We start from the raw sequence: 12,873 nt of genomic DNA on the forward strand, positions 1-12,873 counted from the left end.
ATCCGACTAGGAACCATGAGGTTGCGGGTTCAATCCCTGGCCTTGCTCAGTGGGTTAAGGATCCAGCGTTGCCATGAGCTGTGGTGTAGGTCGCAGAGGCAGCTCAGATCCCGCATTGCTGTGGCTGTGGTGTAGGCCGGTGGCAACAGCTCTGATTAGACCCCTAGCCTGGGAACCTCCATATGCCGCAGGAAGTGGCCCTAGAAAGGCAAAAAGGCAAAAAGGCAAAAAAAAAAAAAAAAAAAAAGGAAAAAAATCAATAAATTAACATTTCCCCCCAATGTTCATTGCAGCAATATTTACAATAGCCAAGACATGGAAACAACCTAAATGTCCATTTGCAGCAACATAGATGGACCTATACATTATCATAGTGAGTGAAGTAAATCAGAGAAAGACAAGAATCATATGATATCGCTTATATGTGGGAAATGAAAAAAGGGTACAAAAAAAAAAAAGAAAAAAGAGTACAAACAAACTTATTTGCAGAACAGAAACAAACTTATGGTTACCAAAGGGGACAGGTTGTTGGTAGGGGACATGGATTTGAGGTTTGGGGTTGACATATGCAAACTGTGGTATAGGGAATGATTGGCCAATGGGGACCAGCTGTATAGCACAGGGAACTCTACCCAATATTCCATGATAATCTATATGGGAAAAGAATCTGAAAGAGAATTGTTATGTGTATATGTATAACTGAATCACTTAATTGTACAGCAGAAATTATCACAATAATATAAGTCAACTATATACTTCAATAAAACTTTAAAAAATTTGGAGTTCCCATCGTGGCGCAGCGGTTAACGAATCCGACTAGGAACCATGAGGTTGCGGGTTCGATCCCTGCTCCTGCTCAGTGGGTTAACGATCCGGCGTTGCCGTGAGCTGTGTGTGCTGTGGTGGGTTGCAGAAGCGGCTTGGATCCCGAGTTGCTGTGGCTCCGTCATAGGCCGGCGGCTACAGCTCCGATTAGACCCCTAGCCTGGGAATCTCCATATGCCATGGGAGTGGTCCAAAGAAATAGCAAAAAGACAAAAAAAAAAAAAAAAATTTCTCTCTCAGACAAGATAATTTTAACTTGGCATTAGATGGGGCCTGCTCATCGGTCCTGACAACTGGTCCTCTGCGGGACTAGGAGAGCGTAGATAAACTTTCGGTACGTCAGCAGGACTGCTCATGTATTACTCTAACGCAGTTATGTAAGAGAGTTGCTAAAAGGGAGTTGGACACCTCAATAATAAGCCACCTGTACTATGTCACTGTCTCTACATTATGAATCTTCCAGGACTTGCTCATTCATAGGGCTTGTGGCAATAATCCTATAAGATACCTCTAATATGTCTCCTTGATAGGTATTTGCTTAGGTCAGATGCTGAGGAAATATCCCAGTAATGACAGAGCCACACTTCTTGCCTCCAGACTCTAACCTGTGAGCTGACCAGAAGCATCTGACCTTTCTATGGGCCTTTTACATACTTCCCAAAATGGCAAAACCAAAAAATTCTGAAAATACCAATTGTGGGTGAAGTTGGGCAGCAACCAAACTCTTCCACAGCAGGTGTGAGCCTCAGGTGTGCACTCCATTTGGAAAACTCTTGGTCAATATCCACTAAGGGTGAAGATAAGCTTCCCCGATGTCCCAGTGATTCTTCTGGTAGAGGAATATCCAACAGAAATGCATGCATATGTTCCTCAGAAGACATTTCAGGAGTGTACATAGCAGCATTATTCTTAATTTCCCAAAGCTGTAAACTACCTTAATTGTCATAAAAGTAGAATGTGTCAACAAATTCTAGCATACTGAAACAACTATGTGTTACATCTTCAAAGGAAGGAATGATCCTTAAAGACACACAGTAGTATAGGTGAATCTTACAAAAATTAAAATAAATGATGCCAGAGACACAAGAGGAATCATGACTTCCTTTATTTTATTTATTTTTTATTTTATAATGATTTTTATTTTTTTCATTATAGCTCGTTTACAGTGTTCTGTCAATTTTCTACTACAGCAAGGCGACCCAGTCACACATACATGTATACATTCTTTTTTCTCACATTATCATGCTCCATCATAAGTGACCAGATATAGTTCCCAGTGCTATACAGCAGGATCTTATTGTTTATCCATTTCAAAGGCAATAGTTTGCATCTATTAACCCCAAATTCCCAATCCATCCCACTCCCTTCCCTTCCCACCCTTTATTTGCAAGTGGTTGACAGTGGTGACCCGTGGAGGTTGAGGCTCATGATGGAAAAGAGGCCAGAGGGGACTTTTTAGGTGCTGGGTTCCAGTCATGTATTTAATTTTTTGTCTTTGTTTTTTAATCTAGGGGATGATTATACAGTTTGTAAAAATTCATTGAACTGTATTATCATGATATGAAATATTTTTTCCTATGTATGTAATATTTCAACTAAAAGTAAAAAAAAAAAAAAGAAACAGAAGTGTATATAAAACATGTTATGATAATCTAAGCAACGACATACAATTGTAGACAGGGTATTTGATTAATTCATCGCAAACCACAAATCACACCTCTGTTCGCTAATGCAACAAGTATATCAGGATGTTTAGAGTAAGTATTTGGCAGCGCCAGAATGTCCCAGATTGCTACAGGAGCCTCCAACAGGCACAGCCACTTAACCTCACAGCCAGGACCGCCCCGCAGCAGCATGATCTGTCTATCACTCACCTCTGCGTGAGCCTCAGATACCAGTGGGAGAGTCTCCTAAGCATGCTAAGAGCATCAATGTTGGGGCTTTTTAAAAAAAATTTTATTTTTATTAGAGTATAGTTATTTGCAGTGTTGCATCAATTTCTACTGTACAGCATAGTGACCCAGTGTGTGTGTGTGTGTGTGTGTGTGTGTGTGTGTGTGTGTGTGTGTGTGTGTGTATCCTTTTTCTCATTCTATTTTCCATCATGTTGTATCCCAAGAGATTGGATATAGTTCCCTGTGCTATATAGCAGGACCTCATTGCTTATCCATTCTAAGAAAAAAATCTACATTGGATTTTCTTTCTTTATGAGCTCTTCTTATCCACCTGTTAGACTTCAATTTTCCATGATTTTTCCATGTTTTATTGAGAATATCATTTGGATGCATAGCACACTTTAGAGGGCTCCTCACACATACACAAAATGAGGAATCAATCATATGGTGATGGAGATTATATAGGTTGCTTACACCTTCCTCCATTCCCCTTTCTTCCTTAAAAAGAGGATGCTAATTTTATTTTAGGACTGAGATGTGCTCCTCTGAAATAAGTGTTGAAACATGACTAAGTTTATTAAAGGCTATGGTAGCTTCATCTGCTTGTGATGTCAAGAACAAATAATTTGTTTTATTTCCCCTTCTATATAAATATTTCCAAATATGAGCAAATACACGCTTATACAAAGGGTCCATTTTAAATATCATTCTAGGAGTTCGCCTTGTGGCTCAGCGGTTAACGAATCCGACTAGGAACCATGAGGTTGCAGGTTCAATCCCTGGCCTTGTTCAGTGGGTTAAGGATCCGGCATTGCCATTGGCTGTGGTGTAGGTTGCAGACGTGCCTTGGATCCCTCATTGCTGTGGCTGTGGTGTAGGCTGGCGGCTACAGCTCTGATTAGACCCCTAGCCTGGGAACCTCCATATACCATGGGAGCAGCCCTAAAAATGGCAAAAATAAATAAATAAATATCATTCTATTCTATAGTACCACAGTGATAAAAAGGAAGGAAAAAAAGGATTAGAAAAAAACTAGATGTAAAATCTAGATAGCTGGAGAGGATCGAGTCCACGAATTTTCAGAGTATTAGAAGTTACCTGTATACTTCTGTCAAATTAGACATCCAGGGCTTGAGATTCTATAGTTGTCAGAATTTATTAATATCTTAAAACATTTAAAAAATGAAATGTAAAACTAAAAACATGGTTAAGGAATCATAAATTATCAAAAAATGGAAATACTAGGAAAGAAAATTACAGAAATTAAAATGAAAAATTCGTTTGATGGGCTATTCCAGAAGACTAGAGATAGGTGAAAAAATAAACATAGAAATGGAAGTAAGATCTGACATATTTTCCCAACTCAGATATACAGAGAAAGGGAATATGCAAATAAAGATGTTAAATAATATGGAACACAGAATGAGAAGTTCTGATAATCTTCTAATTTTTATTCCAAGGTGAAAATGGACAGAAGGGAGGAGAGAAAACATTTGAAGTAATAACAGCTAAGCATTTCTTAGATTTAATGAAATACATAGATTCTCAGCTCTAGGAAACAGGATAAAACCATGCTATGTGAATAAATTTTAAAAATCCACATGCAGATATAAGGTTCATCTCATGAAAAACCAAAGGAAATATGAGAAAGCATGCTGCTTATCCCAGAAGAATAACCAGGAAAAAGTAGAACCAAAAGAAATTGAAAAACATCTTAATGTGCTAAGATTCAAAAGGTCTGTGTAAAATTATAGACTTAAGCTTTTTCAAGTGTCAGTGAAAATGAAGATAATTTTTCAAAATAAGTTGAGAAAATTAAAGGGAGAATGACCTCAGAATGAAAGCTTGAGAGGTCAGAATACTCAAAAAAAGAAAAAAAAAAAGGTAAATATTGGTTAGCAGTAATGAAATTGTTACAAAGTCAAATAATGATATTTTCCAAATTGAAAGTTAAAAAAAAAGTTGGAAGCAAACTGCTAAACGAAAGTAACATATAGGGTAGGAAGAATGGTGTTCAGGTTTGAAGTGGTCTTGTTTTGTGCAGAGCGAGGTAAGCATATTGATAAGTTTGCATTTTAAGTTAATTTTGCTTGTTAAAATTTTAAGACTAACTTTAAAAATGATAGAGTATATGAATTCCATAATAGCACACTGGTAAAAATTACAAAATAATAACTTTAGTGAGTGTATTCAAAAGCAGAAAGAGAAAGAGTGTAATCATGAAGCTATCACGGCAAATAGCAATAAATAAATAAATAATATATCCACATTCATACTAAATTTGTTTATTTATTTATTTTTGTCTTTTTTTTGCTATTTCTTGGGCTGTACCTGCGGCATATGGAGGTTCCCAGGCTAGGGGTCCAATCTGAGCTGTAGCCACCGGCCTACACCACAGCTCACGGCAACGCCGGATAGTTAACCCACTGAGCAAGGCCAGGGATTGAACCCACAACCTCATGGTTCCTAGTCGGATGCGTTAACCACTGCGCCACGACAGGAACTCCCTCATAGTAAATTTAAATGAAATTAACATGATGGCTAAAATGCTTTATCAAAATCGAATAAACTATAAAAAGGCATCCCTAAATATGTATACATAAATGTTTCTGATTAAAATGTTGGCAAACACTATAACAAAAGAATAAAAACTGAAACTATATGAATAAATAGCAAATTAAATTTGCTTAGAATAAAAAGCATGATTTTTGTCTTTAGATGGTCAATATCAAATAATAAGTCATCTGATTCAAAGAAAAAAAATTAATTTTCAGCTCCAACACTAACTATGTGACTTCAGACAAATTGATTTGGGCTAGAAGAGGACCTCAATTCTTGTCTATTTTCAAGAAAGAATTCAGCAAAAAGACAAGATGGCAAAGTAGGCACGGCGTTTATTAGAAGCTCAGTATGTTTGGGAGAGCCTAAGAGTGAACTCACGGAGGGCGTTGTGCACAATAGGAGTGGCTTAGGTTGGTTAAGTGGGGTTCGGGCGCGGTGACTGCGCGTTTCCCTCCCCTGTGATCAGGTGCATCATTTGCGATCCCTCACTTGGACTCCCACCAGCTCCATTCTGAATCCTTCCTGGATACCCAAGCAAAACTTATAGGCGGTCAGGGTCAAAATCATCCTGCTGACGGTGTTATAATGAGATTGCACTTCGTTGCTAGAGGATGACTTGAGACCCCCTCTGCTCAGTGTCAGACTAGGAAATCCCCCTGACTACACAAGTGGGGAGACTGCAGCGGGTTACTTTTGTTCTTCCTGACACCCATGGCAGGGGCTGAGTCCGAAGCCTGTCTATCTCCTACCTAAAAATCACTTTCTTTCTCTGAACTTCATTTTCCAGATATTGTCACTTGGGGATCATAACAGTTCCCAGCTCCATCGTGATGAAATTTAAGGGATATAGTAAGTCCTCTATAAGCTCAGGCTTGAGGGTTTGCTATTAGAGGGCACCCCCACCCCCAGGGCTTCCCTCAGTGCCAGGCACACATCAGATGCTCAGATTGCTGAAGGAACTGAATCTCACTTCTGCAGCTCTTGGGCTGCAGGTCCAGAGAGCCAGTGTAGGCTCCTGAAAGCTCCCTGCTCCCAGACCGACTCTCACCTATTTTTCCACCTCAAACTCTTTCCCTGACTAGGTGGAGACAGAGCACCAACTGTGCCACTGCCTTCTGTGCTGAGCTGCTCCTCCAGAGGAATGCTTCCCAGTGGAGGCTGAAAAGGAGGTGGGGGTTGGGTGGGGGGGGGGCTGCGTGGCAGCCCCTCCAAGGTTAGGCTTGCACAGACAGGGTAGCTGGTCCAGCACCAATCCTGCTAGCTGTGCGACTGTGGAGTCATTGCCCTACCCCTCTGAGCCTGGCTTCCTGTACCATGGGGCTGTTGATGACACTGGCAGCTCGAACGGTTATTGGGAATCAGGTGGAGTGTGGAGCATACCATCAGTAATCCATAAATACACCAAGCATTGCTATCTCTCAGTTTTTACAGTATACCTCCTGTCTTCCACCAATGGGGAAACTGAGACCCAGAGAGGGCACTGCCGGACACAATACTAAATTCTTCATGTATATTAATCTGTATTTAATCCTTACAGAAACACAGTACTAAATTCTTCATGTATATTAATCTGTATTTAATCCTTACTATGATCTCCCCTGTCTTGCAGATGGGGAAACTGAGGCATGCAGAGGATTAACCACTCATCCCAGGTCACTCAAGTGGTAAGTTGTTGCTACAGGAGTGGGAACCAGGCCTGGGCACAACTTGATTCATGACCTGCTTTCGTCAGTGTAGATCACAGGGCTTGTGAGGCACGGTGGGGAGGAGGAGGAGAAGGTGCTTTTCATGGAAGATCTCTCAGGTCTATCCTGCTCGGCAAACACAAAGTGTTTTTCAGACAGAAATTCTTCTGCTGAGGAAAATGCTCACTGCCCTAGTTTATAACTCATGCTGCTATTTTTTCAGTGCCCTCTTCCATCAGGTTTTGGTTATAGACTTTCATTCAACATTCTCCCGAATAAGGAAATGGTAAATATTATCTATAATGTACAGTGTCAGATTTCCATATCTGAATTTGATTGAGAAAGAAATACGTGAAGCAACATTTCTATCTCAGATGAAGAAAAGTGAGCTTACCCTGGGGGTGGACAGGGCCTCTTCCTCTGTCCTGTTCCCAGGAGGTCTTCCAACATGTTCTACATAAGATGTAGCTGGTTAGTAAGTATGGACTGAGCTGCTGCTGGGGAGATAAGAGGACACAGAGTAATGGTGAGGACATTGGTGGTGAGCTCAGGAATTACTTAGGGAGCTTTGCTTGAAGTGGATCCAGGGTGAGAGTGTATACATAAGATGTAGCTGGTTAGTAAGTATGGACTGAGCTGCTGCTGGGTCATCCTCCTTGGTGAATGAAGGAAGGGAAAGAATAAGAGCAGGAAAGAAACAAGAAATTGAACCTTTGGTTTCAGGGAAACCTAAAGATCGTCAATCTGAGAAAGGGTAAGCAGTAAAATGCACGCTGAGTTTCAATGACAGAGTCCCACAACTCCTTCTGTCCATTTTCAAACTCAGCCAGATTCCCACGATTTGAAATGTTATAAGACCATTTTGGCTTCCATGCCTTGGTGCATGTTCCTGCTGTATCCACCATCTATTCTGTTAGATTTTTAACTTTTTTATTGTGATGAAATATACATAATATTTATCCTTTTAATAATTTTAGGTCTACAGATCAGCAGCATTAATGACATTCATAATGCTGTATACCCATCACTACTGTCTATAGCCAAATCTTTTTCATCTTATCCAATATAACTTCTTTACCTATTAAGAAATAATTACACCTCCCCCCGCCCCGCCTCCAGCACTTGTTAATCTCTACTTTTTTACTTCTATGAATTTGACCATTCTAGGTACCCCATACAAGTGGAATAATACCATATTTGTCTTTCTGTGCTTGTTTTATTTTGCTAACCATAATATTATTTATTATTGTGTTTCATCCATGGAGTAGCATATTTCAAATACTAGTTTTATTTTTATGGCTGAATCATGCTCCATTGTGTGTATATATCAAACTTATCCATTTATCACTTGATGGACTTTGAGATTGTTTCCATCGTTTGCTTATTGGAAATGATACTGTTATGAATGTCAGTACGAATTTCTGTATGATATTGTAATGACTACACATGATATTATGCATCTGTCAAAAGTCACAGAATGTCGCAAGAGCGATTTTTTATGTAAACTATGGAGTTTTGACATCTATACAGTCCCCAAATCAAGTTTAAACAGAACTTCAACTTTAAATGATAAACTATGGGTTTTTAATGAATAAAGATATACCAAGATTGTTTCCCTAATTGTAACAAATGTACCACAGTAATGTAAGGTGTTAAGGGGTGGGATATGAGAACTTTCTGTATTATCTGTCCAATTTTTACGTTAAAATAAAGCTGCTCTAAATAATGTCCAATAATTTAAAAAAATTAGGAACTTCAGTTTCAAGGGGAGATCTCTTTCGGCTAATGCTCAAAAATCAGCTGATGTCTCTATATTGTTCACTGTCAAATATGAATTTTGAGTTGTATACGCACGTTTACTTCCAGAGTTATAGCACTTCTGACTTAATAAATTTAAATTTGTATGCAATCCAATATTCTGTGATAACCTACATGGTAAAAAGAATTTGAAGAAGAATGGAAATGTGTATATCAATGACTGAAGCACTTTTCTGTACAGCAGAAATTAACACAACAGTGTAAATCAACTCCACCTCAATAAAAATTTTAAATGAAAAAAAATTTCCTGCATAAAATACAAAAGAATATGGCTTATTAGCATTTTCATAGTTTTTTCTTAAATATGGGACACCGAATAAACTAGGATAATTATTCTCAAATCAACTCGAGTGTATTTTCACAAACCTTCCACTGGCTTGTCTATGGGGTGTACCCTGTTATTTGGCCAGATGTGTATTCTTCTGACCCATTGGTTAGAGCCAGCAGTTGGTACTCTTGACCTCAGATAAAACTTTCTTACATCTTGGAGGCAAGATCCTGGGAAATGCATCTCAAAAGAGAGAACTATTGACATTTTGCTGACAGAAGATCATAAGGAAATTAGTAATAATTTATTCAAGTTCAATCTTTTTATCTTATTATTGCCCAGAAAAGACTCCTGAATCAAAGTTGGACTAAAGAAGATCTTGAAGTTTGGGGCTTAAAATGCCCAACAGACAGGTGTTACGGGCATTTACTTTTATTTAGCTGAGACGTTACAGAAACAGAAACACAGCAAAGCACAGTGACCATGCCTGATGGTCTGGGTTCAAATCTCATTCAGAAGAAGCCCAGTGGTGCCCTGGAGGAGATGTCTGAGCCAAGAGAGAACTTTAAATCCAAATAGCCTTATGCCTCTGTTTACATTCCTAATCCAAAGTGCAATAGTTTCCTACAAACAAAGCCCTTCTGAAGGACCAGGAGACGACCAACTGTGGCCACCTTACTGTACCATCTTCACACTGTCAGCTGTCTCGCACTGAGCCTTCCTAATGACAAGCTGATCATCTCAAGTGACTAGTGGTCCGTTTGGCTCCCGAGCTGGCTCAGAGCTCACAATGTTATAAACCAACTGTCACATAACTGCTTTGCCAAGAATTGGCTTCCCTTCAATGGACCAACCCTGGATGAAGAGTTACTATGAATTAACTGGAAAAATGGCCATCTGGGCTGGTACTTTGGTGGCTTAATAAATTAAGTTTGTGATGCTCTATGTCTCACTTACTCTTGATCTGAGTAACTGATTGAAAGCTTGGCCCAACGCCTGGATGAGAATGGACAGGAGTTCAAAATCTTCCTTACCAAAATCGTCTCTCCTCTATTGATGCCTCATCCTTCTCTAGACCCTGTAGTGGCAAGAGACAGAGTCCCATCTCCCCTTAAGGGGTTCCCTCCATACCCACAGCACACTTCCCGAGACCCTCCTTCCCTCCGTTGCCAAATGTTCATTCCACTAGCCTGATGGCGCTGTCCCTTCTCATCACAGTCAGAGAAACACCCCGTCATTGAGCCTGTCCACATCAACCCATGGAAATCCTGTCAGGAAATCGCAGCTTTTTCCTTTTTAAAAATCTCTGTATTTAGATATTTGGTTTCTGATTTTTGAGATCTACCTCCAGAAGAGCTGAGCTGTAATTCCTCTTTCCTACAGTGTCTACAGCTGGGGTGGCAGCAAGACTCTCCTGATCCACTGAAAGCAGTGTGGGTGTGTTCCTTGTGTTTGTTCTCTGTAAGAATATGTAAAAATTGGCATTAATAAATAGTACATTTGACAGAACATTGTAAGTCAACTATAACAAAAAATTTTTAATAGAAATAGCACAGGAAGTTCCCTTTGTGCCTCAGTGGTTACAAACCAGGCTAGAATCCATGAGGATGTGGGTTCAATCCCTGGCCTTGCTCAGTGGGTTAAGAATCTGGCGTTGATGTGGCTGCGGTGTAGGTCAGCAGCTGTAGTTCTGCTTTGAGACCTCTAGCCTGGGAACTTACATATGCCACGGTGCAGCCCTAAAAAGCAAAAGCAAAAATAAATAAATAAGAAAAAATAAAAAATTAAGGCAGCCAGCTTGATAGAAGAACAAAAATATAACTTATGTATTACTTAGATAATACAGCAAAACTATAAAACACATTATTAACTCTGTAGGCAAATGAGAGTGGGGGGAATGAAAAAATGAGGAAACTATTAAAAGTTAACCAGCTCATTTTAAGGAACAGCACTCAGAGAGCAATAGGAAATTCCTCCAGAATAACAATTCAGATTTCCCACATACTCAAGGTGTGAAGCTGTGAGATTCTCGCCTGTTTCCAAATTTGAACCTCTCAGCTCACAGAGTGACAGTTGGAACAGAAGGAAAGATATGCATCATCACATTACCATGGTGACAGGTCATCATAGAACTTTCAGAGTAAATAGGACTCTGCCCACTATGGGTCCACCTGCTGCTGTCTAGACAGATGTGTCTTTCCATGGACGAGTGTGGCATTTCAGAGCACACATTCTGTTTCAAAACGTGAATCCCGGTCTCACACATTATTCTCCTTTTATGGAAACAAGTTTTATGAGAAAAAAATGACCTACCCTCCAAATATAGCTGACGGTGACAATGTCTGGGTCAAGAAGGACAGAACTAACAGGTTGAAAAATAAAGAGGATCTATTCTTGATCAAAATACCATCTCCACCCATTTCTACTGTCCCTGAGTCACTAGACATTTCTAGATCAAAGTACTAAAATTTGTTTGATAGGAAACAAAAAGCAGTATCAATAGCATTTCAATTTCAAAAAGCCACAGTTCTCTTTTTAAGCATACACTTATCCAACTATGTAATTTTTTTTTTTTTCTTTTTGCCATTTCTTGGGCCACTCCCGTGGCATATGGAGGTTCCCAGGCTAGGGGTCGAATTGGAGCTGTAGCCACCCGCCTACGCCAGAGCCACAACAACGCGGGATCCGAGCCGCGTCTGCAACCTACACCACAGCTCACGGCAATGCCGGATCCTTAACCCATTGAGCAAGGCCAGGGATCAAACCCTCAACCGCGTGGTTCCTAGTCGGATTAGTTAACCACTGAGCCACGAAGGGAACTCCCAACTATGTAATTCTTTTCTCCCATTCTCAGTGTACATTCCTTCCTTTTTTTTCTGTATGCAACTAAATCTATATACTTAATTATGTCTTAGTCTCTGAATTCATTGAACATTTTTCCCATCATTATACATGTAGAACCCTGGCTATCCACTGAGCAATTAAGAAAAAAAGAATCACTAGCGGGTTGGATTAAAACCTATAATCAATGTTTTCTAAATGAAGTTTAGATGACCCCAAACTCTGGGATTTAATGTGTGTTCTGGCCTATAATTCAGTACTCAATCATACCCATTCTTATGATAATGTGATAAAGCTAGCTATAAGAAGGTAAGTAATAAGCAGGCCCTTGGAGCACAAAAAGTGAATATTTAGCAGAAAGAGGAGAGAGCTGCCATATTTAAAACAATATAGGTACCCTTCAAGGTATGGAATTCTATAGTAAATATCTCTATTTTCATGGATTTACCTTAAATATCTAGAACTAATATATCAAAGGGGATATTGAGAACTTTTAAAAAAATGTACGTGGTACCATATTTTCATATATTCTCCAAGGGTTACTCAGTTGAGGGAGTGATTAAGTGAGGGCGGGAAAAATCAGGTAATAATTACATTGCTTTTAGTGAAGAATTGTCATGGCTCCAAGCTTGATTAAAAAAAAAATGTATGCATGTGGATAGAGAAATTAGGGGAGAAAATGAGAAAGAATTAGGGACTACATGAAGGAAAATACAACAGTCTGATTGGAGGAACAGCATCAAAAGCAGATAATAAAGAGCAATTCAGGCTCCTGTTTTGGAAGAACAGTCAAACTGAAGCAGAGACCTTCCCTCTGCTCTCACCTGAGTATCCATGATAGGTGAAGAATAAATGAGTGACTTTAGGCACAGACCTTACAAACATGCTTGTCACAGTGCCCATGCTACATGATTTTTCAATTAATAAAGCTGGAGGGAATATAGAGACTTAGCGGTGGATCCTTCCAGGGACAGAACCT

General features: G+C 39.5%; 1 long non-coding RNA gene across 8 annotated transcripts in view; it reads left to right on the top strand.

Moving 5' to 3' along the window:
- The window catches only part of LOC106510382 (uncharacterized), a 331,715-nt gene that overhangs the window by 240,926 nt on the left and 77,916 nt on the right, over window positions 1-12,873 (top strand). For all 8 annotated transcript variants that reach the window (XR_014804071.1, XR_014804072.1, XR_014804073.1 and 5 more), the window contains exon 4: window positions 6,892-6,946. This is a non-coding gene — a long non-coding RNA (uncharacterized LOC106510382). The remainder of the gene's footprint in view (window positions 1-6,891; window positions 6,947-12,873) is intronic.

This window comes from Sus scrofa, chromosome 5 (assembly GCF_054392235.1).
Source record: "Sus scrofa isolate SSC_HxYL_T2T_F1_AM1 chromosome 5, Sscrofa_HxYL_maternal_Yorkshire_Landrace_v2.0, whole genome shotgun sequence".
Lineage (NCBI taxonomy): Eukaryota > Metazoa > Chordata > Mammalia > Artiodactyla > Suidae > Sus > Sus scrofa.